This window comes from Electrophorus electricus, chromosome 21, assembly GCF_041902795.1.
Source record: "Electrophorus electricus isolate QZ-2024a chromosome 21, ASM4190279v1, whole genome shotgun sequence".
Lineage (NCBI taxonomy): Eukaryota > Metazoa > Chordata > Actinopteri > Gymnotiformes > Gymnotidae > Electrophorus > Electrophorus electricus.
Genome location: NC_137517.1, coordinates 11,199,081 through 11,205,000, shown reverse-complemented (window position 1 = coordinate 11,205,000; position 5,920 = coordinate 11,199,081). Strand labels below are relative to the sequence as shown.

Genomic DNA, 5,920 nt, shown 5'->3' with positions numbered 1-5,920 from the left:
CATACGACAACCTCACAGTGCTACGCACAACTCAAACACCAAAAACATGCACTACAACACAGGAGACATATATACACTCAAAATGATTACACCTAACACAGAACAGGTGGACGACACGGGAGGGCGTGGCAACACACACGAACACACACGAAGATGTTGAAGGAGGGTGCGGGGCCGTGTCGTGACAATAATGCTTTTATATCAAGTCTACGGAGCGGTATGTGGGATATAGGAACCAAAAAGAAAGTATTGGCTCTTTGCTTACAAACCTTTTAATTCCATTCATTCGTTTGCTAATACCTGCTTTGAATTTACTCTGTCTATCACACAACTTTTTTCTTTTCAATGACTCCACACATTAACATGACCATGATACATGTTATGATTTTCTAGAAAGGATCTTGTAGTGGAAAAAATGAGAGCACATCAAACACAGACAGCTTTATGCATTCAGTGGTAAAAACGTTTATTGAGTTCTGTCGAAACAGAAAGCAAAGTAACAGAAAGCAAAGTAAATTTCCACAACAGACCTGTAGAAGTAAAACTTGGCTTTATTTTGTTACAGTACACCCATTTTTCCACAACAAAAACAAAGATCAAATGATTTTCAAAAATCATTTCAAATAAAACTTTGAAGCTTGTTTCACAAAGTTGCTCCTTCTACCTTAACCAGACTGTTAGTTCGCTGCTGAGACAGGATGTAGGAAATTACTGCATATAAGGGTACAGCACAAGATGAAAAACTGTTGGTAACTGTAGGCATAAAAGAATTGCTACAAATGATTGCACTAAAGAACAATATTATAAGGTTATATAGCACATTATACAGTAATAACAAAAATGCAGCTGTAAAAGAATAACTACAGCAATTACATTGAACTTTACAGAACATATGTCTAATGTGTGCATGAACATTAAGTAGGAAATGTTTGCATAGCATTACAGGAAACGGATAATGTATGGGAAACAGCTTATGTAGCTAGCACTCAATATCAAACAAAAATCTGTTACAAAGTCATATTCAAGCTATAGCATGGGTCAGCTACAAAGCAGTGTTTACAGTCAGAATTTTGTGATTTGAGTTTTCAGTATTTTCTTAAAAAAGTAACTAACTCAGTTATTATTTTCAAAATAAACAAATTATTTGCTAAAAATAATGAAAACTGACTTGTATATGCTTTGGGAGGTATACGTGATATGCATTACAATTTCTCTTGAGCACAGAAATCCTGTATTTTTGTTTAACAATCTGAAAAGAAATTAAGCTAAAATATAAGATCTGAAAACATTGTGACATTCTTTTCTCATGGTCACCAAGAAATATCCACTCAGTTGTGAGATGAAAGCAGTTCATAGCAAAGTCTGCTTACTACTATGGTTTGTACACTTTTAATACAATGAAACTGCCAGGAAGAGCTTGGATGAACAAGATTGTCATTCATCGCAGCAGTCAGGTGGCAGCATTTTAAAACCGGTGCCAAAACTGACAGTATCAGCTTGACAGAGAAGCCTAGCATCTGGAACAAAAGACGACACAGTTCTGCTTAATTGGTTACTGTATAGATTGTAATGCCCCACACACACACACACACACACACACACACACACAGAGTGTTTCAATTTAACGGATCGTTCAAATTCTTTCACCCTGCTAATTATGATCTTACTATGGATGCTAAATGCCTACACAGAAATCATACATTATTAATAAAAGTAATACTGTACTATACTGTACTACTAATACAAGTACTACTTTTATTAATAATGTATGATGTACTACTGTACATATGATAATAAATATCCATCTGAACTTGAGGACATTTCAAGGACAGATCTGTCAATGATCTGATAGATTTAACTTTAAATAGCTTACCTTTTGATGAAACAAGTGTCAGTAAAATTAAGGATCAGTGATGAGACCGATGGAGCTCAGTTACTTACTCAGTGTAGAATTCCTTGCAGCTTTCATCGCAGAATTCGTCACAGCACACACTGCAACATGTTAAGCACTTGTTCTGGCAACGTTTAAGGCAGCAGCTATGTAAGCACGGGTGGCAGCATTTTAAAGCCAGTGCCAAAACTGACAGTATCAGCATGAGAGAGAAACCTAGAATCTAGAACAAAAGACAACACGGTTCTGCTTAATTGGTCACTGGGTAGATTGTACGGTAATGTCCCCCATCTAACAACAAAGGAGAGACTCACCCCCCAACAACAATAACACACACACATAAACAGTCTCTCTAACAAGTGTTCAATCCAATCTGTGGGATCCTTCATATAGAGAACATCATACATTATTAATAAAAGCATACAAGTACTACTGTCTATATGGTATTAAGTGTCCATCTTGAGGAGTTGAAAATTGTGTGTCCATCATTAGACAGATTTAACTTGTAAGTAGCTTACCTTAGAAATGCTAATGTAGTAACTGCAGACTTTCTCTGATGAATAAGCATAATTTTCGTTTAGTTTGCCATACCTACATTCAACATATCTGCCATCAGTGAAAAACAGGACCACCCAAAGGAGACTTATGAAGACACTGGTCCCAAACGTCATTGCCCAGTGCACATAACAGCGATCTTTGCACTGATGTCTTTCCTCCTGTCCTTCCTGACTTTCATCCCGTCTTTCAACACATCCTTCCTGTAGGTTCTGACATTCCTCCTGTCTTTCCTGACCTTCATCCTCTCTTTCAATACATCCTTCCTGTAGGTTCTGACATTCCTCCTGTCTTTCCTGACCTTCATCCTCTCTTTCAATACATCCTTCCTGTAGGTTCTGACATTCCTCCTGTCTTTCCTGACCTTCATCCTGTCTTTCAATATGTCCTTCCTGTAGGTTCTGACATTCCTCCTGTCTTTCCTGACCTTCATCCTGTTTTTCAACACGTCCTTCCTGTAGTTTCCGACATTTTTCCTGTCTTTCCTCCTCTCTTGTCTTCTTTGATCCATGCGATTTAGACACAATGTAAAAAGTGATGGTAAATGCAGTAATCCCAGGGATTATCAGGTAGAACCAGAAAATGATCTCTCTAAAGTCTTCACGGCAAGGGCATTCAAAGTCATTCTCAACTATTTTTTCTGAGCCAATAAGTCCAATGACAATCAATATCATGTGATAGGGAAAATTTTTTTTTTTTTCTTTTTCTCCAAACATGTATAGAACGGATTTCCAATCCATTTCTAGTTACAAGGCAAACAAGAATATAAACTCTTGAGCGTGCAGGTCGTAAGACATCAGCACAAGCAGGTTGCGCAAGACAGCCCAGCCTTCACTACTAGGAAGAGTGTCACTTCCCTTCATAATACAGAAAGCCTTGTGGTCTTTAGTTTGCCTCACAATTAGACACTTGTGAACCTGCTGGCACACTGAACAAAAAACTGAATTTGTCTGCTTTTACCTACACAATGTTAAATCTTATTATGTAAAGATCCTCAGTCATATTAACTCTGAGAGCCAAAAATCAAAGTCAAAATGTTACAAAAATTAATTTTATTTTTAATTGTCAAGCTGGTTATAAATTCAGTGGGAATCTTACATATAAATATATAGAATATGTAAGAAGGCTACAACTACATAAGCCCTTCATGATAGTAGTAGAGTATTACTACAACTCCCTAAAGTCCACGCATGGGAAATTTCTGACAATTAAATTTCTGAAACTGAATAAAAGGGCTTTTATATTACTATAATGAAAAAATACAGGAGGCTGTCAAAAACAACACAAACAGTAGAAATTTTTTTAAAGAGTTAAAAATACTCCCAATACACTGTTTTTAAATTCAACATCATTTCTAAATTCAACACTGAATGAGGTCTTGATCTGACTGCTGTAGTTCAATCATGTGAGGTCTTTTTGACCTACTTAAACTGGAAACCAATCAGGGTGCTTAGGTCTTATGTCTGACAGGATGTGGTTGGCATATAGCTACTTCAGATATAGAAGCCAGCAGCATGAGAAACAGAAAACAAAAAGAAAGATCTGTAGTCTGCATAAATTCTGTGCTAGAACACCTATTCATTCAATATGTTCATAGAATAGCTGTAAGACTGAGACTCAGATAATAAACTCAGATAATATGGAGAGGGATAAAGCGTGTAACTTGTTTCAATTAGCAGACAGGAAATAAATGGAAAAGGATCTCACATCTTTGAGTAAAGCATGGAGTTTCACGCTATAATGTTTAATATTAGTAAATTGTGAGACGTTGCGATTATAATAAGGTTTCATTTCTACTTATAACAAACGTTTTCGGAATCCCTAGATAAACTCCAAAACTCTGTTACCCATAATCCCTTTGGTTGGAAGTAGGTGAGGAATGGGGTTTATAAGAAACAGGCACAGAGAACTTTTTCCTGGTCCCATGTGGTTGCCATGTGGTGCCATGTGGTTGCTGTATAGCAGAGATACAAGGTGTTCATGATTCTGTTTAGATATAGGTTAGTGTTCCTCCAATCCTGTGTATATTGTTAAGAAAATAGATGAGAAGATAGATATGTTTATAATGTTTGTTTCCTTTTGCTTTAGTGTTTTGTAAACCATCCATCTAAATCCACCTCCATTCCATCCATGTTGCATATCCCTTGTGCCTGTGATGGTAGCCTGTGATAACAAAACCATCTAGAACTTTATGTCCTATCCATGTGTCTTAATCAGAAACACCATGGCATTACTCAGTGCCTTAAACCAGATCTTGCACACCTCACACCAGTAATCACCAATCCACAACAAAACATTAACATTTTGTTTTGTTTTCTGTTGGAGGTATGTAATTAAACTAGAGGTTTTAATTAAACTAATCAGGTCAAATCAGTTCCATCCATACATTAACCAGTGAAGCAGACCATGTGAATAAATAAGAGCGGAACACTTCTGAAAAAATTAATTGCATATACTGACAGGAGACAGGAGACATCACTTTAGTGATGAAAGCAAGTTTAATTTATTTGGGTCTGATGGGAAACATCATGCTCATCGACAAACTGGGGAAAGACTGAACCCAACGTGTGCTAAGAAGTCAGTGAAAGGTGGAGGAGGAAGTGTCATGGTTTGGAGAATGTTTTCGGCAGCAGAAGTTGGACCTCTCATACAGCTACAAGGCAGTGTGAATGCAAGTGTGTATCAGAACCTTCTTCGACAACACATGGTTCCTTCCTAGTGTTCATCACTCAATCAGTCAGCAATTTTCATGCAGGACAGTGCCCCCTGTCACACAGCAAAACGGGTAAAGCAGTTCTGTGAAACTGAAAACACTGAATCAACGAAATGGCCAGCCCAGAGTCCTGATGGAAACAAAATAGAAAACCTCTGGAAAATCACTGGTGACAAAGTTATGGCCAAGAAACCCACAACAGTCACCAAACTGTGGAAGAGACTGTAAGAATATTGAACCAAAATCACACCAGAGCAGTGTGAGAGACTAGTGATGTCCTGTGGCTGCAGATGTGCTGAAGTCATTCAAAGCAACGCCCTGCACACTTCCATTGTGTTTTCTGCAAAATAAAGGTTTTATGTTGAAATACATTGGTTATTTTGTAAAACACTGTTCTAGTGGCATGGTATACCCCTAACAAAAAATCCTTCAAATGTTGACCAATGAAGATTACATTATTTCTGAAAAAATCAAGTGTTCATAAATTGTTCTCTAATTTTGATCTCCAGTGTGTATGTATATATGTATGTATGTGTGTGTGTGTATATATGTGTGTGTGTATATATATAGATATAGATATAGATATAGATATATAGCTGTATATGCTACAATGTGTGATAGATACATTTCTAACATGTAATCATAGACAGTACAATGCAATGTAAGCTCCCCTCCCTCACTTTCATTTTGCAAAGTATTGCCAACCCTATGTTGCTTACTGAGCATTCCAGATTCGTGCTTGTCTTCCTGGTTTTCAACTT

At 37.1% G+C, this 5,920-nt stretch overlaps 1 long non-coding RNA gene across 1 annotated transcript; it reads right to left on the bottom strand.

The window, feature by feature from the left end:
* Positions 1–531: 531 nt before the first annotated feature.
* LOC113583957 (uncharacterized) lies at positions 532–3,250 on the bottom strand. Its single transcript, XR_014118971.1, has 3 exons — positions 2,410–3,250; positions 1,942–2,114; positions 532–1,517 (listed from the first exon to the last, which is right to left on the bottom strand). It is a non-coding gene; the product is annotated as an uncharacterized LOC113583957 (long non-coding RNA).
* Positions 3,251–5,920: the final 2,670 nt, after the last annotated feature.